The 21,989-nt window shown below is 41.9% G+C and overlaps 1 protein-coding gene across 1 annotated transcript in view; it reads right to left on the reverse strand.

The window, feature by feature from the left end:
- Enox1 (ecto-NOX disulfide-thiol exchanger 1) overlaps nt 1–5,666 on the reverse strand; it is a 562,855-nt gene extending 557,189 nt beyond the window's left edge. The window contains exon 1 of the mRNA XM_059273297.1: nt 5,470–5,666. The gene's annotated coding sequence lies outside the window, so the exon portion shown is untranslated. The remainder of the gene's footprint in view (nt 1–5,469) is intronic.
- Nucleotides 5,667–21,989: the final 16,323 nt, after the last annotated feature.

Below are 21,989 nucleotides of genomic sequence, written 5' to 3' on the forward strand. Positions count from 1 at the left end.
TACTAGGGATGGCTATATTTGTGAAAAAAATCAATAATTCTGGTGTGACTTTACACTAGGAGGAAGTATATTCCAAAAAATCCCTGACTAAGTTAGCTATTTCAGATTTGTTAATATAAAAGCTATTACAAAATGACAGTACTGTCTTCTCCATATTCAAAGCTTCTACTTTTCACTTGGAGGAAGACTGAAATATTTACATTATTACACAGAGAAGAAGGGAAGATGGACTAACCCCACAGAGCATATCTGGGGTGTCTCTCATACATCATGCTCGGCTGCGAGTCCTGAATATTGTTCCAACTGCTACAGTTGGTTATATTATCAAATAACTGTACTTATTTCCAAAAAGAATAAATGTGATTCTTTCTATGCTATCCTATTTTTAAAAATCTGAATAGTTCATCTTCACCTTAAATATGACCACACACAAATCTTCCAGTCAAATACTAGTTCTATCCACAAGAGTTATAGACCTTTCAACTTCCTATGCATGTATATGTGCACAGAAGTAAACACATTTCTAAGAATGGGAAGAGATGCTTGGCTGGCTAGCCTGCAGGGCAGCAACGGCATGCTGCTTATGCATTTACTTGTTTGTTTTCAGTAATAATCCTATTTTGGTGGGTGAGAGTTTACAGGATCTAAGAGCAGAAGATGGCATAAGGAAATTGAAACTGTAAACATCTTTTATTTAAATCATCTCTTCAGCACATTAAAAAAAAGCAAACTGACTCCAACTATATTCTATCATAAGGATATAAACAGCAAAAGGAAAAGGTATTAAGTGTTGTGTATGATTTGTTTGTTCCTATAAACACATTATCTTATAAGAGAAAATAGGAGAGGGAAACTAAATTCCAGGATTCCAGCAGATTAAATATGATATCAACTATTTAACACCCTACTAAGCAAATGCATTTAGAAATGTCAGAATTTCTTTTCTTAAATAATCTTGAAATTTAGATTACTCTCCAAAGTTCCAAAACAAATACCTATTGTGGACAAACTATACTCAGACAATGGAAAACGTTTTGTGTTTTTATTTGGGTAAACCAGTGGAGTTCACTTGAAATCTGCCAAGCTATTATTGTTTGAAAATCTTCCTAGCTAGAACAAATTAATAGAAGGCTTCTAAAGCTAAGTTAGACATGCTGCAAATCAATTTATCCCCCCTACCAATCTGCTAAAGTGCATCTTTTCTGGTGAGAATGTCTTTTCAATGGTACTTAATATTGTCACTACACTGTTCCCCCCATCAGTCCACCCTGGTTCCTGTACTGAAGGTATTGTGTTATCATTAAATGCTTACTCTGCTCATCAATGACAGGCAGCGGGGAATGCAGATTCTTTACTAGCAAAAGGAACTTCAAAACATATCAGGCGTGCAATACATTTCCTCAGGTTAGAAGAAATGCTGGAATTATGCAAGGTGCTCTAAGTTTGCCACCAATAATATGTTCGTGTTCATTTTTGAGTCTGGGAACAATCTAGACTACAACAATCTAGGCCTTTAGAGACTTACCTTCTACCGACACGCTAGAACCCTAAAATGAATATGACCATAAATTCAATGTCACCTTCACTTAAGACCCTAGATCATGTGTGATGTAGGAAACTGTAATATCTGCACTCTTGTAGAAAGACAAACTAACCAACATAATCTTGAATCTCACCACCATCAAAAATTTACACGTCAAGATAATCCAGTTGGTAAATTACTTGCTAAACAAGCATAAAGACCTGAATTTGTTGAAAAACAAAAACAAAATCACATCTAATTGAAAAAAAATAGTGGTGTATCCTGGTAACCCTAGGAGTGGGGAAGTGGAGACAAGTGCATCCCTGGGCTCTCTGGCCAGCCCGTCTAGCCTAGTCAGCAAGCCTGAAGCCAGTAAGAGACCTTGTCTCAGAAAATAAAATGGAGTGTACTTAGGCAGATGCAACAATATCCAAGTATGCCCTCTAGTGTCTGCATGAGAATGAACCTGTACACAAAGGTACATACACACACACACACACACACACACACACACACACACACACACACACACTTCTCACAATAATAAGAGATTATTAAAGATTGTTCAAATCTATAAACAACTAGCAAGGCATTGAGCTTCCAAGTGTTGGGAAAGAGGTGGGTTCATGGGGCTGGATGCAGAATAAATTGTATGCAGTGCATCTCAGACCACAGTCTAGCCCTGTGTGTCCATACTGATCTTTACTTGCAATTACTGCTGTACTTTCTGAGTATCCTGATTTAATCCCAGCTACAAATTCTATTTAAATAAGGATGAAGACAGAATGATTCAGAGGAGAAAATCATCAGGTATTTCCCAGGGAAGGTATCCTATGGGTTGTCACCAGGCTGTCACATCCCCCCACCCCCACCCCTTCTTCCTCAGTAATGCACAGAATTAAATGGTTGAGCTAGAGAGCATCACTCTCTGCTTCTCTTTTAGCAGTAAAAGGCTGCCATCTATTCACAGACCTAACTCAAGTTTTTATAACATCCCAAGAGCACCTGACAGTGGCGAAAATGTGTTTACAATGTTTAATGATTCTGAAGGGAAGAATGGGAAGGGTCTAAACCTCTCTCCCACTTCAGTTTTTCTGTTTACCCCAAGACTAAGAGGGCAATCAAAATTAGCTACTTCGTTTCACTCAACAATAACCACATAATCCTTATTACAACCAAAAAATTCAAAATTATTTTAATAACAGTTTTAAAGAGAGATAGGTCCACCTGTCTGAAATGCAACTTGTAGGTGTGTCTTATGTGGAGGGCTTCGATGCCTGAGTTACAGGCTGAGTCTCAGGATGTGCAAGCAGCTGTCACTGCTTTGTTTTTCATTCACAGTAGGTGGTTGCCTGGCAACAAAATACTATTGTCTGTTTCTGTGATCTATTGGCCAATTCTACTGGTGATAATGCTTTTACAGTTTAAAACAGGGCCACCTTTCGGACAAGAAGAGATTAGCAAAAATTCTAAGGCTGGCAATAATGCATATATATGAATACATTGCATGTACCCTAAAATTACGTGTATCAACTTGTGACTGTATGCAGATATCAATATATATTTTGCACATATGTTTGTGCTATTATACACATTCTTTTCTAGTTTACATAATCTAGATTTCGTAGGCCCACAACCAGCATCTAAATCCATGTTGGAAAACCAGCATGAACTAAAGAAATAAAAACACAGTAAGAATCATCTTCTCAGCAACAGCAATGACTTCAGATTCGTCAGATGTGTCAAACCCTGTTCCTTGAGTATGAAGTCCTCCAGACGGCAAGGCTCTTCTCCCTGCTTACATAATAATAAGTGGGAAAGCTGTGCCATCTCCTTTGATCATCTCACATATTCAATAAGCTGTTTTACTTAATATGTGCTGCCAGTGCGTCCAAAGATCATTCAACTAGTGTTGCTGTTTACGCATAGGAATCTTTGAAATTTATTCGTCTTAAAAATAATTGAACTGTCCTCCCTGGAATAGCCTCACATGATTCTCCACATTGTTTGGACATGAGTCTCTGGGGGAATTATAGTCATGCTATGTTCCTCTTGCATATTTCACCAGCTTGCAAATAAAATAATACACAGTGTGCTCAGTATAAAGTTGTCAACATTACCCTGCATCGGTTGCTGCCTGTTTCCCATTGACAAGGTTACTAAAGATAAGAATTACAATATTCTTAAGACGTACAGACACAACATCAAAACAGCCTGAAGGAATTAAAGCTCAACAATGCTGGAAGCAATAGGGCTTTGAAATGAAGAGAAATCAAAGTCATTTATACGCATTTCTGGAACGGAACTACACAATGTCAGGACAGTCTCTGGATTTTACACAATGCTCATTCGTCTTCTCTCACGATATTTCAAAAGCACTTTAATGCTTCCCTCTAGAGGGATGAAATTCATTACCATTTGCAAATCTGCATATTACAAGAAAGCGGAATAATCAATATCCATTATGTGGGCAGACATTATTACTATAAGTCTCCTATCAAAAGTGCACCGCTGGCAAAACAAAAGCAAAGTGTGTTAATCACTACCTAAGTACTATACAAAATTACTCCTTTCCCAGAGAGCGGTCTTCAGCAGAACGCAGCTGCCTCCCAGTACAGCTCACAGGGACTTCACGTCTCCACCTACAAATGACCCACCACTTCCTTCTTCTTTGGCTTCTTCAGCACCAGGGTCTCGGCCATCAATCAATTTCCTTTCTCCTTTCTCCACCCTCTTCAGATGCCGTAAGCACCCTTCCATGACTTCCTCCAAAGGACCAAACTCTAATCCTCAGCCCAGCTCGCTGTGAATCTCGTCTTGTGCACTTGTTTCCTGCATTCTCCTAAAGCTACTTGTAAAAATCGCTACCACTGAACAAACATAATCTTAGCCAAATTTAAAGATTTGTAAGGTTCTAACAGTGGAAGACTGCGGAAGACGGAGTAAGGCGAACGGTGTAAAGTACAGGAAGGAGGGTGGTTCAGTTACACACACTGGAATGACTATACCTTGGAACTGGGCTTCCCCACCTGTCGACCCCACTTCCCCCATGTGCTCGCTGCAGGATGACAACCACAACACTCCAGAACCACCCCCCTCCAAGGAGGCGGGGTTACGCCACCAGCCAATCAGAGCCCGCGATCCCGGGTGTCCAACCTATGGGGTGGCCGTGGCCGTGCAGGGGGAGGACATGGGGTGGTCCGGGAGGGGCCGCGTCCGTGGGAGGAGTGCACGTGTCCAGAGAGGCTGGGAACCCGCGGGCGCCCAGCTGCCGAGGCTCCGGCCGGGTGTCCGAGTCCAGCTGCCCAGTGCCGTCTCGGACTGGGCAAGGCAGGCGATCGTCCGCCGCCAAGGAAGACCTGTCCATGTGTCCAGTTCCCGGCGAGAGGGACAGACACAAATAACAACAATAGTACCTCGCGCAGACCGGGCGGGGAGGAAAGTTTCTGGCCCGCGCCAGAGTGGAGACCGCCAAGGCAGGGAGATGCTATACAAGACAGGAGGGGGACACTGTGGGAAGAAGGGGACAACCGGAGGGCTGCACGGGCAGGACGGGGTCCCGGGTGCGGTCCCCGGGAGGCGAGCGGCGGGGTGCGCTGTCCAAGGTGCAAGGGAGGCGGTTGGTGCGTGGCGGGCGCTGAGCCCGAGCGGACACTAGCCGGCCAGCGGCAAAAAGAGCGGAGAACAGCTGTGTGGGGCGCCGGGCACCCCCAGCTCGTAAAAGTGCGGGAGCCCGGGGAGCGGCGGGGAAGGGCGCAGGGGGCTCCCCCACCCCGCTGCCTTCCAGCCTCACCTCCAGCTCCGCTCCCCTCCCCCCTCGCCCACTCCTCTCGGTGCCTCCTTGTCCCCGGGCCGCGGCGGGGGCGGGACCGGGAAACCCCACCACCACCCCCTGGACTGCGAGTACCGACGAGCCCGGGGATGCTGCGGGCCGCGGAGCCGCTTACCTGGGGCTACGGTGCGGGGATTCAAGGCAAGCGAGCGCGGGGCGCGGCGCGGCTCCTCCTCGCCTCGGCGTCTCCTCCCCGATCGCGCTTCTGCCGGACTCCGTCCGGGGCGCAGAGCAGCCAGCCAGACGGGGCCAGACTGCAGCCGCCGCTCGCGCCGCCGCCGCCGCCGCCGCCGCCGCCGCCGCTGCCGCAGACAGAGGACGCCCCGTGGCGGCTGGAAGCCTGTGTGAGTAGCAGCGCCCGGGAGAGTGGGATCTGCTCAGGGGCGCTGGAGACTCCGCGGCTCGGGGCGCGCGGGCGTGCGCACGCGCGCCTTGCCAGTGTGAGTGAGTGTGCGCGCGCGCGCCCAGGGGTGGGGGGAGTCGCGAGGGGCGGGGGGGGGGGGAGCGAAGCGGAGAGAGATGCTCGTAGGGACCGAGGCAAAATTCGTCGCCCCCGGAAATCCGTAAAGCGGAGGAAGGATGGGCCGCCCGTCTCGCCCAGAGGAGCTGCTGGCCCCGCGGCGGAGCCTGTCGAGAAGGCGGCGTGGCGCGCTCCAGCTCGGGATCCAGGCCGGCCTGGGGCCCGCGGAGCGCTTGGCCACCGATGCTGCACGAGTCGCTCCCGCGGCACAGGCTCGCGCTATCCCCTCGAGGGAGGGGCCGAGGGGACCAGCTCGTGCTGCTGCTGCCGGTTTGGATTTCTAGGCTGGACGTTCAGGGACTGGTCTTGGTACCCCATGGTTGCCATGGCGACCTTAGAGGCGCCAGGCCGGAGCTTCTGGGTGCAGGGAACTCGGGTGCACGCGGTGGACTCCTGGCTGCGAGCGTGGGGTGCACTGCTCAATCCAGCTTAGTCTAGGGTTGACCCTGGGCAGAGAGGGTGTACTCTGGATGTTAGGTTACCTCAACAGTGGTTGGGAGCACAGCAGACAAAATGTTACCTTTTGATCTCCTTGGAAGCCACTTCCCTCAAAGTTGTCCACTTTCCACAAAGGAAAAAAAAATACCAGTCTTCTCTTTGTTAGGATTCTGCCAACTGTTCAGGCATACAAGTAGTGCATCTTTCAAGTAGGCTGGTCCAGGAACTCCTTAATCACCAGAGCACTCCAACATCTTAGAAATAATGGTTAAATTACCTACCTGTCCTATTCCTAAAAGATATATCGACCTGTCAGTATATTTTTCCATGTTTATTTTAAATAAGTAGACTTTATTCACCCAAGAGTTCCTTCGAGGAGTGTAAGGCCTGTGTAACAGCTGACATGCCCTTCCTGGCAGGAATCCTCAAGCCCCGGTCGTGTTTTGCACTCTGCCTGCCCTCCAGTACTTGCACGGTGCCACTGTACATTATGTGTTCTCTATAAATGTTGAATGAATGACATTGTTTTAAAGCTTCACATATCCTGAAGGCAGAAACTTGGATGCTGGGAATGTCATTACCATCCCACTAGGCTTGCTTGATTTAAACTTAGGCCAGTTCCCTGTGTGAAGGCTTTTCCCCCCCTCTGGCTGCAGAGCCCCAGTGCAAAGAAAGAAAATAAGAGAATGCTGACCCATTGTGCAAGTTTACCAAAAGATTCATGCAAAGAGCACTCAGAAAGGCACTCAGTGATATATTCTGCATGAGAGAAGGATAAAGGTCCTGGGGACACTTACCTAAACTCACAAAATGGTAAAGTCACCAAGTCACACATACTAAGCAGTTGACACACTCCCTTCTGTAGTAGAGGATAGAAAAGGAGATTTTAAATGATTGTCTGTTTCTGAAAGCTGGTCCGAAGCGAGCTTTTCTCTGTCAGGGGCATAAGGCCCTGAGCACTGGCCCACACCATGCAAGGTCACTGGGGACTGCTGCTAATTCTGCTGCTGCCTTCGAGCTCACTGTTCCCAGTCATCTTCTTAGAAGCAGGAGGCCTCCATTTCACATTCCACGCTCAATTTCAATTCCTTTGAACTCAGGCTCTTCTATGAGCTGCCTCTCTTGCCAGTCATGATTCCACAGCTGTGAACTATAACTGAAATAAAGTGAAAATTAAAAAGGATTTATCTGGATGCTGCCAAATAAATCCATTTTTATGTTTTCTCTTAGGGGTCCCTTTTCAATGACTTCTCCACTGTCACTCCATTTACAGTCTTCTTAGGAGACACTTGCTGTGATCTTGGAATTCTCGTCGTTTTGTTAAATAGGAAGCTTAGGTTATCTAAAACTTTTACTTGAAAGGCATTTCTAAAACTCGTGAACAGATATGCAGAATGGGCCCCCCACGGCCAAAGTAGACAACAAATATACAGCAAAGCCTTCCGAGATAATTTCCAAGGCCTTGTAAAGTTACAACAGTTCTCCACATGCTCGTTTTATCTGCTGGAGTGGGCGAGTGCTAGCGAGCTGTAACTTCTCCAAATACCTTGTCACCACCAAGACAGTTGTAAGAGGCCAATGTCTTAGAAGTAGGCACATAACAATTGTACTTCACCTCTGTTTAAAGGATACATCGTAGACATGGAAAAATAAACAATGAAAAGGAAGAATAGCAATTTCAAACATTTAATATTTCTGACTGACTTTAAGATAGAAGTTTCTGGGCTGGAGAGATGGCTCAGATGTTAGGAGCACTTATTGCTCTTGGAGAGGGCCCAGGTTTGGTTCCCAGTACCCACTGTCACTGTTAGACAGTTAAAACCACTTGTGACTCCAACTTGAGGGAGACCCAGTACCTCTGGCCTCCTCGGGCACCTGCATTCATGATCACAAACCTACATGCAAGACACAAGCATACACGTAATTAAAAGTAATAAAAGAAATATTTTGTTTGTTTGTTTTTCTAGACAGGGTTTCTTGGTGTAGTTTTGGTGCCTGTCCTGGATCTCACTCTGTAGACCAGGCTGGCCTCGAACTCACAGAAATCCACCTGGCTCTGTCCCCTGAGTGCTGAGATTAAAGGTGTGTGCTACTGCCACCCGGCAAAAGAAATATGTTTAAAAGATAAAAGTTTGGAGGAGTAGTGAGAACTAAAATACCAGTGTCTAGATCTCCATGCCATTTAGAAGTAGGTAGTAATGAAATATATAGCCTGGAGACTCGTCCCTAAAAAGAAGAATCATTAATGTAACAGCTCTTCTTCATTGTGCTATAGTTGCTATAAAGCAGTCAAACATTAACTTCTTTAGAAACACAGGACTGTGACAGAGAGCCTGAGGGCAAACACTTACAGCTGATTTGGTCATGCCTGATCAGTCTGTCTGTCTAAATAAAAAGCCAGCTGCTTCCACCTCCAAAGACCAGCAGATTTCGGCAGGAAGATGGTCTGTGAATTTCAAAGTCAACTCCTCTTGCTGGGAGCACACAGCCCCAAATTCTCTGAAGTGAGAAGGCAGGAACCGTTAGCTGAAGTGCTGCTGTGGTTTTAGTGGCTGTAAGCTCGCATAAGGATACAGGTAATTTCCCTCATAATTAGGTCCCAGATCATTTAGTCCACTTGAGTTTTAAATGATAAAAAGAACCTTGACCAGCACCTAAAATCAAAGTGCCAGCTCAGTACAGAGTGGAACCTTGAACAAGGAGCAGGCTCGAGTTACTTAGTGTATACCCATGCTGTTACTGTTAGCATGGTCTTTTTCCAGGTACTTCTTAGGGAAATTTAATTCAGACCAGATGTTAGACATCACAAGGAAAGGCAAAACCCAGAAAGGAACTTACAGTTTATTCCAAGCAGAAGTGGACAAATATCTGTTTCAGCCATCAATGCTGATATTGGGGCACAGTGGGCATGCTACATACTGATCATTCTAATGCTGTGTTGAGTTCCAGATCTCCTGGAAGCTAACAGGAGTCTCTCTCCAGGAAAATGAACATTGGAACATACACGTCTTTGCATCAAATTTCAGAGAGGTATGGGTACACATTCCGAGGTAAAGATCCATGCTTAATATAGATCCTTTTACATGTTGTCAATTTGCGGCTGAAGGAAAGCAAATTAGGGACTTCTTAGTATCTCATTCTTTTTCTTACACCCAAAGGGTAAATTTTATTATATATGTATGTGTATATGTATTGTATATAATTATACACATTTATATTTCAATAAACCTCACTTTTAAAAATCTTCCAAACAAAGCCTTGACTTGCCTTGTTGACTTAGAATTGGTCCTTTACATCCTTTCAATTTTCAGCTCTAGCTTACCTCTTTTAGATTCTTTATTTTAATCTAATGACTTACTTGTCAATATGAAGAAGATGCACATGCAGACCAGTAAACTAAACGAGTGCTTGCTGAGTGTCTACTCTATAATCAGCTCTGCTCCTCTCACTTCCTTAGCAATAGAAATGAGGTGCTTTGCCTTTAAGACGTCTGCAGTTTAGCTCGCATTATTCTTAGGAATAAAAAATGAGTGAACATATGCAAAATTTATCACTTGACCACATGCAGCAAATAAACTTCTATTTTAATTACCAAAGAGAGTTAATGAAGCTGTTGGTAAGAAGACCATTTGGTCAATGATTGAACATTAGTGGCCAAGTTTTACACTCATATTTTCACACTCACACTCCCTCATAGTAATGGTTTAAATGATCATAGCTCCTGATTTGGTGTTGTGATCTGAACTTGAATTGAAGGTGTGAAGAAAACTGCTGAGAAGTTAGAGTGGATGGTGTCAACAGGGGCAGCTGTGGATTATTTATCTTTGAGGATTCCCTAGGCAGAGAAGAATAGATTACAATATGCTAGAACTTACATTAACCCATCAAGGGAAATGTCGGGCCACCATACATTTTGAAACTTACCTGTGAAGACTCAGCAATCCATTCTTGGATAATTTTCATAGAAGACTATATTACCAATATCCTTAGGTCATGTAATTTTCTTCCTGCCTGGTTTATTTCTACTTACTAACGGAGACATTTTTAGTTAATATAACTTTTAAAAATATGATTTTCAAGTAATTTATAGAAAATCAGTAATCCACAGAAACAACGTTTTAGTGGTGGAAAGCAGTATAACAAGGATGCCTCTCCCACTTAATATAGGGGGCCATCAACATAAAGTTACATAATCAACTTGGATGTTGAAAGCCCATCCATCCAAGTACCAAACACTTACATAATCTGCCTTCCTATAGGCTTCAGAGGTTGCATGTGGGGGAGCCAGGACTGTCATGCTGGCCTTTGACCTTTTTAGAGGTGGTCTTTGTATAACCTGAGAACGGCACAGGATTCTCTACCATAAGACCTGAGTCCAAATCCCATTTCAAATAGTGACCTGCCATGTGACCTTGGAGGCTTCACCTACCACGCTTCCATTGCTATGTCTGTACATGCTGGATAACACCTTCCTTATAGGTTCCTTAAGAAACTTCCATGAAGCAGCATGAGATGGGTTCCCTGGAATTACGGAATATTGGCACCACATCAAGTGTGTGGCAGAAACTTGGAAGACAGACATGACTGAGAAGCTCTTGAAACAAGGGTAGCAACTTTTGCAAGACTGTACCACTGAATGGGGTTGATGATTCCTGGGAGTCCTTTCCAAGGATATTTTAAGAAAACCACCACAACCAAAAGTTGGCAGAAAGAGATACATGCAGGAAATTGCAGATTCCATATTCTAGAGGTGCTGTGATTCTGTAAATTCTGCTACTACTGCAAAAACCCAAGCCTTTCTGTTCATCTGTTTTTAATTACTATGTTTTTTTTCTCTATTATACAGATTCTGATTCCTCGGTGATGTTTTGCCCCCTAATTTAAGTTGAAAACATTCATTTTCCAGATTAATACCAATGATTAAAATTCCTTTCTTTAAAAAAAATGACAGTTCATTGCCCACAGATGTGCTCACTGGTTGAAAACATAAACAATACAAAAATATATAAAGAAAAAATGCAGAAACATTACCTTGTAGGGGCCAATCGTGGTTCATATTTTAATGTATACCCTCACAGACATTTGTTTATATTTATTTTCTTTAAATGTTATTTAAGTAAAACAGTAGCTATTAAATGTTATCATTATAGCAAGAAAAAAGTCAAAGACAGTAATAAAAAGTTCAAAAAACTTCCCATTCATTTTCTTTTTCAAGTTGGGCTTTTTACTCAAGCAAGTCCTTGGGAACAGGATTTGAATTGGGCATCTATGAAACCTTACCTCTTTACTTCTCAGCTTTCGCCGTTCTAACACTGAGTCCTTCTTAATGGTCCTCTGCAAGTTTAATTTTACCTTGCTGACGTGTTCTGGAATCACAAGCCATGCTCCTTGGCCCCTGGCCATTCTGTGGAAGCTTTGCATTACTTAACCTCCATCCCCCAAAGCGGGTCCAGCTCTAACCTTGGACTTAGTACTGCATTCCCTGATGGAGCAGGAAAGAGTCTTGATTTCAATAAGTAACCAGTCTTAAACCAGTCACTGGGGTCACCATCTATTAGGTCTGCAGAAGGTTGACTCAGGGGTGGCGAATTATTTAAATATATGTTTTATGTCAATTGCTACAGGCAAAATGGGGAGAGGTGTCCAACAGTCCTCAATAATTAATGCAAATGAAAGCTAAAATTCCAATGGACTCGCCTACTTTTGCAGTTGATTTGTTGTGTTTTCCCCAGGAAGATATTTTATTTAATAAAAAAGTGTGGCAAGATTTATCATTTTGTCAATTTGCTCACTGCATAGATGGCAACAGGTCCCCAAAGTAAAAATACCTCAAGCCATACCATCCCACTCTGCAAATCTGGTTGTCTTTCTTAAAATGAAAGCTAAACACCTATTGGAAGAAAAGAGGGGAGGAAGACAAGGAGAAAGGACGAAACATCAGGGGGGATTGTCTGTGGGAGTTGTCTTAGTGATAAAATGCCATGACCGAGGCAGCTCATGGAAGAGTCTGTTTGGGGTGCTAGAAGGATAATAGTCCATGATGGAGAAAGGGGTAGCAGGCAGCAGGTGGCTGGAGCAGCAACTGAGAGCTCACATCTCAAACTACAAGCATGAAGCAGAGAGAATGCCCTGGAAACTGGGCATGACTCTGGTGTGGGAGCCCACAGAGGTTTCCTAGTGAGATCTGAGCTTGCTTTACCCAGCAGGGCTGCATAAGGGGATGGATTGACCACATGTGTGCATGGTTACCAGGTGTTTGGAAGGGTCTGCACTTGGCTGTGCTAGGGGGAGTTCTTTTGCTCCACCCCTTGACATTCTTTTAGAAAGCCCTTTAGAAGAGACAGAAAGGGCTGGTGGATAAGAATCCAGGCCCTCCTGAGACTATCCTGTGTTTCTATCTGTCTCTCTCTCCCCTCTAAGTTTCTATCTAAATCTCATCCCTCACTCCTCAAGAGTACCCTGCGGAAAAAAGGTGGGGGTGGGTCCCCCACATTCTGGAAACATCAAAGCTCACCCCCAATGATACTTCCTCCAGGTAGACCACACACCCTAATACTCCCAAAACAGTGCCACAAACTAGGGAACAAGTATTCAGTTGCCAAAAATATAGGGAGCATCCCATTCGAGTCACTGAAGGAATATAGTCCGTCAACTGACTATTCACCCTATATCGTAAATGATGAAAGTTTTAAACAAGTAAGTTGCCATCCTGAATTGCATTCTATATAAAGAAAAAAACTGAATAAAATGCTAGAGTAGTGAAACACAATATATCTTGGAAATTGTATATGGGGAATAACAATATACACAGAAAAGTTTGGGTGGGTGCTAAATTGCGAAAGAAACATCTAAGAATGGAGGACACAGACGTTGCCTTAATTAGATAGAGGAACTATTCCCGTTTACCAAACCAATGAATTTCGGCACCTAGGAAAGTAGATTCCCCTGGCAGAAAATCGTGTTTCTTTATTCTTCCTTGTAGAATGTGCTCCGTGTTTGTTTGCACAGATCCATGTCGGAGCAAAAAAGGTCTTAGAGAGACAAACCGGAGTCCTTTTTGAGATAGACTTTATTTATGGCATTGAACCTGAGTAGAAAGATTAAGGCAGAAATAGAAAAATTTGTTAAGCAGCATGAGGCCAGTGATTCAGAGCCAAGTCCCTGAGCAGTGGGAAGCCATAGAAAGCCCTGCCTGTATGGCATGTGGCTAATATGAAGCCCACAGAGTACAGTTACTTCCATGTCCTTTGATTACATTTTAAAAAATCAGACTTTAATTAATATAATGAAACCATATTTGACCATAATGATAAAAATAATTAATGGCTGCTGAGGGGGAGAGAGAGAGGGAAAGAGGGATGGAGAGAGATTGATTGATTCAGTCCTCTCCAGGGACAAGCCCCTAATGGGTTACCCAGTCCCAAAAGGTCAGCCCTAAACATATGCACATAGGAGCAACATTAAATGGACTCAGCAGATTATATATCTAAATATATATATGAAATATCACAATAATAATTTTAAAAGGTATGAGTTTGACAGAGTGGGGGGACACAGAAGGAGTTGGAGGGAGAAGAGGGAAAGATGAAAGTGATGTAAATCCAGTATTCATGTACTAAATCCTCAAGTGAAATTTAAATTTTTTAAGTTAAACGATTTTATTATTATTATTATTATTATTATTATTATTATTATTATTATTATTTAACTACTTCAGTGGCAGTGCTAAAGAATGCTCTATACACTTCATCTTCACCGTCACCAGAATGGATATTTATATTTAGTGGTAAGATAGGCAACATGAAAAGGGGAAATATCAATCATCAGACTGGGCTGGATTTGTATCACAGGGTTCGAACCTGAGAGTTTCTGAACCCCACTAAGCCTGGGTTATCTCATCTGAAAATAGGAATAATTTCGTGTCTTTATGTAAGGACTTTCTGTAAAGATATGAGACAATACTCAGCATTCCCTTACTCTCTAATGTTGGCGTGAATCTAAAGAATATAACGGTGTGGAGTTTCCCCCTTCTCGCTTGTCTGTTTTTCTGTATTTCTTCAACATGCCATCTCTCTCCCTCATTTTATAGCCTGACTAGCTATGTCTCTACTCAAAAAGAACCGTACTGCATGAACTTGAGAATATCTAGTCATCACAGATGACCTCCCTTTACATACTTCCTGTGTGTAACCTGCAGTCTGAAGAATGAAAATGCTAATGGATTTAAATTTCCAGATATATAAAGATATGAAAAAGAACAGTCAGATGGAGAAGACACACATCTTCCCTGTGCCTTCTGTCCAACTCATGCCCCTCCACCCTGGCATCACACCATCAGTTTCCTAAGATGTCAACTAGTAGGAATCCTCCCCCTGGGACTACACAATTATTCAGTGAATTGAAACTGTAAAACTGTAGACTAAGCCATGACCGTGAAGATCGCTAAAGGGCTGTGTCTTACACAATCCAGCCCCAAGCACTCAGAGAGTTCCATATTATAGGAACCATATGGTTTTAGACATAAAAGAATTTAAGTTCTTTTCACACTTGAGGCCTTCCAAGAGTCAACTCTCCATGTGCTGAGATTCAGTGCAGGATTTACATTTCTTCATCTGTGAGTGAGGGATTAAAGTATAATGAGGAGTTTTCTGACGATTAAAGTGTATCTAAAATGAGTTGCTGAGATGGATGGTGGATGCCCCAGTCTCCCTTCTGTTGTGGTTAGAACCATAGTAATCACATGCAACTTGGGGAAGAAAGGGTTTATTTGGATTATATGTCTTGATTACAGTCCACAGGAACTCAAGCACGGCAGAACCTGGAGGCAGGAACAGAAGCAGAGAACAGGAAGGAATACTGTTTACCAGCTTGTTCTCTATGGCTCATTCAACCTGCTTTCTTACACCACCCATGCCCTTCCTAGGGATGGCACCACTCACAGTGGGCAGGACCCCCTCCCACATCAATCATTAATCAAGAAAATATCCCCTGCAGACTTGCCTACAAGCCAGCCTAACAGAGGCACCATCTCAACTGAGGCTCCTGCTTCCTAGAGGACTATAGCTTATATGAAGTTAACCAAAAGTAACAAAAAAGTAACAGCACATTCTGTGAAGCACTACTTAAAGGAATCTAAGTAAAAAGTATGTATACCATATGTAATGATTAGTCAGGACCTCTTCTAATCACACAATTCTCTAATGCTGTAGCAGAGAAACTCCAGACGGTGACGCAATAGGGGTAGGTTTTGGTAGTATTAATCCATGAGAATTTCAGCAGTTTCATTCTATGACAATTATAGAAGGGGAAAATGAAACACAAATGGAAATTAGCCCTTAGCAGCTGCTTCATGGGGCAATTTACATTTTAAATTTCCAAAATAGCAACACTGGTCCAGAATAGGAGAAACAAGATTTCATTCTTATTGTAGTATAAGATCTCCCATTTGTTAGAAATTTTGTTCTGACTGTAAAGAAAGAGAAAAATAAGTGTAGCTGGGAATGCTACCCTACACCCCAGAGGGTATTTGGGGGTTTTGTTTTCTACAATATCTGGCATAGTCTTTCACCAAGACTCTGGCAAAGAGAATAAGGAGTAATCTGTTTTGAGCCTAGAAGACTGAAATTTAAAGGAAATTACTGATGTTTTGTTGACAGCCATGCTTAATTATTTGGATGTGTTTGTGTTTTAGTCAGCTAACCTGTCATTACTGAAATTTGTAAGAATCCTATATAATACTTGAAATTGAAATGTCAATTATGACTTTGTCTTATTTTTCTCTAAGCCATTCCGTCCTTCTTTTCAAACTGTACTTCATAGGATTACCTACAAACACTAGATACCTTGGAATTTTGAGGGAATGCTACATCAAGGCACTCTTCTGGGCATCCCAACAATATTGTGAAACAAATATATAGTATTCATGCATAGAATCACCATCCACCAATATAGACTCACAGTGATGTGCAGTGTAGATCTCAGAAACCATTTCACCAGACCTTCTCATGGAAGCCAATGGACTTGCCTTATAGACACTGGCATAGAATAGGGAGAGAGGAGTAAGGACGGACACTATAATATTCAACCCATGCACTCAATGAGCTTTTATATTTAACTTCTAGACTCCTTTCCTTCATAATAGGGCTTTATTTTAGACTGTGATTAATTTATGTGGCCCGCAGAAGGAGAATACACAAATCGAGGTTCAGCCATGATCCCTTCCTTTACAGTCTTAACTTTTAATTATTTTCCCAATTCCTGTCCTAATATTTTCAGTTCCAGACTGGAGACAATGGCAATGCCCATCTCAAAACATTACTGTGATAAATTGCTTTCATAAAGTATTTTATAAAAGGTAAGACATTGTTTAGATACTGGCATATTTGGGAATATTTGGTTAATAGAACATTGAATATTAGCTGGGTGGTGGTGGCACACGCCTTTAATCCCAGCACTCGGGAGGCAGAGCCAGGTGGATCTCTATGAGTTCGAGGCCAGCCTGGTCTACAGAGTGAGTTCCAGGAAAGGCGCCAAAGCTATGCAGAGAAACCCTGTCTAAAAAAACCAAAAAAAAAAAAGAATATTGAATATTAATATTTTCAAAGCTAAATAATAGTATCACATTGATGACAAGCTGAACTACTAGATATAGTTTCTGTAGAAAAAGTCAACTTGCAAGGTGAGCTTCTGTTCATATCACACCTACACCAGTATTTGCCTATGTCAGACTCACTAGAATGTAAGGTAGATAATAATAATAATAATAACAAGTCTTAGACATAGTTGGACTCACCTGGACTATGTCTCACTCCCTCCACTCTACTCAGGCTGACTACCTTTTAATCCTTTTCTATTTTTAATTTTTTCTGGTTCTACATTGTGTATGTGACTATTTATGCACCATAAGCGAATATCCTAAGGACTGTGGAAAACGTACATAGCGTTTGCCTTCGAAGAACACTCGGGCCTTCTGTAAACACATCGACGATCACTGCTGGCTTTTGTCTTCTTTGTTTCCTCAGCTTTTTATCGGGCATGTTTTCCCAGTGTAAATCAAGGGGCAGGAACTCTGTCTCGTTCTATTTGTAGATCAGGGAGAGAGCATTGTCGTTCAATACATGCCACGAAGCACCAGCATCCATGGGAGGTGAATAGGTGGAAATGATTATTTCTGTCTATTATAAGGAGCAAAGAAAATGTATACCGTATAATTTCCAAAGCATTTCACATCAATTATCTCGTTTGTGCATCACAGTGACACTATAAGAAAAAAAAAAAGCGTGCAGTTCGGCTGTCATTGTCTCTTGCCTACAGTGAATGAGAGGAAGGGTTAATGCTTTGTCCAAGGGCCTGTAGCAAGTCAGCACCATGGCTACAGGGGACAGAAAACCCAAACTCCTCTTAACCAGTGTGGCCAAAACCTCAGTGAGCACTTGTGGGTCTTGACCATGCCGAGAAGCAGATACATTAGATGACTCTGTGTGATAGCATTTAGCTTTGATGCTGGCCTACAGCTAGCCCTTAGAAAATAGCTGCTCAATTAATCAATATGACAATGATCGAGACTCAAGAAGCAATTTTTGAGACCGTGGTAAGCTTTCACATCCTTGTCACCTGGGCTACTGCTTGATCCCGGAACACCCTGCATGCTGTGAATTTTCTGTTGCATTAGTGAGATTTGCACTGTCACTTTTCAGTGCTGCTTTCTAGGCCCTGTCACTCTCTCAACACATTGCCACCTGTGGCTGACAGCTTAGGTCAGCAGTTCTCAACCTTCCTAATGCTGAGACCCTTTTATACAGTTCCTCGTGTTGTGGTGACCCACAACTATAAAATTATTTTCATTGCTACTTCATAACCCTAATTTTGCTACTCTTATGAATCATAATGTAAAGATCTGTGTTTTTCGATGGCCTTAGGCAAACCCTGTGAAAGGGTCATTCGATCCTGGGGTCATGACCCACAGGTTGAGAACCACTGGCTTAGGTGTATGGCCATAGACCACTGTCCTAACAAATTAAACTTTAATTTGCAAAATGCATGTGATAAATGCAAGGGCTGTTGAGTTATAGGTTAACTTTTCATTTCACTAAGAAAATGTATCCAGTATTTATTGTTGAAATCTCCACCATCCAGAAAAGCCCAGATAACCAATCCCAGATCACACACAATTTGTAATGGGGGGTCTTCTATTCATGTCTTCTGCTTCTGCTAGAGGTACAAAAGCATTGAGAGACAGCTGTGTATTAGAGTGAACTTCAAAGGAGGCTGGGCAGACAAATTGGATTTTGCAATTTGTTCAGAATAGTTCACAATAGTTGAAAGTGATGAAGAGGAGGATGAGACCGCCCCTGTGTTTCTCAGAGGCCACTTTCACAGATGTGGCAGCAAACTGTCAGTAGCCTTGTCGGCTATACTAGATGTGGGCAATGCTCGCATATTGGTTGTCAAGAATGCCCTACAGCCCTTGATTATGCCAAAATAAAATAATCCTGTGTATATTTTAATCTGTACAGTCACGTGGGGGACGACATCAACATCCTGTGCATCCTTTCCATCATACTATCTCTTTTGAGCTGCATTTTGGTAGCATTTTTAGCAAAATGTTTTTGTTCAAAATAGTTCATTGAGGAAACTGAACTTGCTATCATATTTCAGAAGAGACTGCCCACCCTTTGCCACTCACAGAGTCCCTCCCACAACCGCCCACCATTTGTCACTCACAAAGCCCCTCCCACAACCACCCACCATTTGTCACTCACAAAGCCCCTCCCACAACCACCCACCATTTGTCACTCACAAAGCCCCTCCCACAACCACCCACCATTTGTCACTCACAAAGCCCCTCCCACAACCACCCACCCTTTGCCATTCACAAAGCCCATCCCACAACCACCCACCCTTTGCCATTCACAAAGCCCATCCCACAACCGCCCACCCTGTCATTCACAAAGCCCCTCCCATAAACATGCATTGTCGTTGTTCAACAACATTCATGTGTTTTGTTTTGCTTTTCACCTCCCAGAAAAACTGACAAATCATCTATCAAATTATTTCTCTCAGAAGAAAATCTTATTAAAACAAAGGCTGTAGGAGATGCTCTAATAATATTTCAGAAACTATACAGCCCTGAATTCACTAATTCTGCCAGTATCAATATATGATAGTTCAAGATCATTATTCCTTTAATTGTCATCTGAGGATTCAAGTAGTTTCCTATACCAAATAATGTCTCAGAAACACGCGGTGAAAGTGGCCTGGAACTTTCAACTCCTTGCATTCTGACCTTGAATTCCCAGCTAATCTTCATATACTGTTTAGCTACATTTTAGTTAAACTTTATAAACAGGGAACAACAAAAGTAACAATGGATATATACATACATGTAGCATATATACACACATGAATATAGTTAAGATATGTAACATATTTATACTAGCATAAATAAATCTGAACTCCTAAACAGATAATTTTATTAAAACAAAGCATTGAAGAATACTTGTTAGGACTCACCCATGGTGCGTCTGAGCTCACTAATACGGTTGAACAAATGACTGATTGGCAAACAATGTGGTACCACAGTGCCAGCTCTTGGTGGTAAGTCTGCGGCTATACTTCGCTATACTTCATATTTTCAGCTCAGTTTTTGTTAAACTTTAAGTGCACAGATACATGTCAAATGATTCTGTTTTTTTTTTTTTTTTTTCCTTAAGAAATCTTTAAAAAATAACTGTTACAAACTAGCTGCTGGTTAAAATGCAGATGGTGAGTTTAACAGGTTATTTAAAGGTCCACTTTTGCTTAAAATTTTGAGTTCATTTTAATCAAGTATTGAACGTCTCCAATATTTTAGTCATTATGATAAAATACACCAATCACTTCCTGTAGGGAATGTGTTATTTATCTCATTTTTTTAAATTGATGGCAAAGCTCTGATTTGGAAAGGTGGAATAAGATGCTAAGGTAAGAAAAGTAGTAAGTATTAAAATCTGTTTGGGACTCAGATCTATCTTTGATTGAAGGCTATGTCCTTTTTAGTACACTGTGTGGCCTCTCAAATTCTAGAACCATCAACATTTTACAGATACATAATTGTGTGTGTTAGCGGGTTGGGGAAGGGAGAGGATATCTCTCTCTCCCTCTCTCTGGCTCTCTCATAGTAGAAAGCAAGGGGGGGGTGGTTATCCAGTGAGGCCATATTGGAAAGAAGAACCAAGAGATCCAATGACACCCCAAAATTCGTCTTCAGCATCTTTTTAAAAACTAGTCTTGACATCCAAAAAGCAAGCGCATTGGAGATGAGTACCAGTGGCAGGATCCCAACATTTTAGTATATACCTGTCTTAGTTTTAACCTTTACATCTTAATTAGCAATGGGCTAACCTTTATAAATCACCACTGCTCTCAGAAAGTAAACATAATTTGTAAAGGAGACGGGTTCCCACTCTTTGCACCTCTGAAGAATGGTGTCACTGGTTATAAAAACTAGCAGTCGATTTAATAAGCTATTTATTCCTATAATAAGAGAAACCTCTATTATTTGTGAGGAACAGACTGCATTTGGGGTTACTATAATAAGTGGAAAAGATAACAATTGAAGTTCTGAATATATTAGAACCACAGCATGTTGCAGACCAATTAAAATTGACAGCCAAGTGAAGCAAATATACATGGACAAATATAGAAACTGCAATTCTTAGGGTGATTTTTTTTTCCTTTTCACTATTTGGTATTTATTTTTCTTGCTTCTGGATATTCCCGTTCATTGTATTAATCTTTCTGCTTGGCTTCTGAATTTTAATCAAGTTGAACACTGATAGATAATAAAATTTTAATTCATAGTAGACTATGTTGACAGTTTGATGTATTTAATATGTGATGTTGGGAAACTATCACTAACTACAAATACAAGCTTCTGTAGACAATCTATAATTTTCATAATCTTAAACCATGGTGGGAAAATAGACACCGTGCTCAACATTTTAGCCATGTGTTCACCTCTCTGTATTAAATTAGTATTGGTGGCTGAGCGGGAGATTACAGACTACAGCTGCTTTAACCTTCAGCAGCAGGAGATGCTTCTGGAATTGCCTCCATGTGCTTTGAAAGCCCAGGAAGCTTAAAAATACAGGTTTGATGCTAATGATGAGAAAACACGGTGAATTAGCATCGCTTAGCTTGGAGGAGGGCTGGACGTAAACATGTTGCTAACAGTGATGATGGAGTTTTCTTTTATGACGTTGTGGAAGAATGTCTTATGTAAGACAAGTCTGACAAATGAAGACGGAACTTGAATGATAAAATAAACAGCAAGCACATTGACTGAATGTCTACCGTATGTTATATGTTATATATATATATATATATATATATATATATATGTTCTATATGACATATATGCTCTATAGTTACCATATGTTATATATATTTTGATTTGTACCATATTGATCTAATTACATTTTTCATGTTAACTATATGGAATGGCTACTATAACAAGGACATGTTGTCACATGACCAGGAGCTACCTGATGAGAGCTGAGACTCAAATTCCAAAGCTGGTCCCTTCTGATTTCAAAAGCTCTACCTACAATGATTACGTTAGTTGTTTCCATGTCATATGAAACTGTCAGTTGTTTGTCTGTTCGTAAATGTGTTCCAATGTTTAAAAGACAGTGTTC

Source organism: Peromyscus eremicus, chromosome 9 (assembly GCF_949786415.1).
Source record: "Peromyscus eremicus chromosome 9, PerEre_H2_v1, whole genome shotgun sequence".
In the NCBI taxonomy this organism is placed as follows: Eukaryota; Metazoa; Chordata; class Mammalia; order Rodentia; family Cricetidae; genus Peromyscus; species Peromyscus eremicus.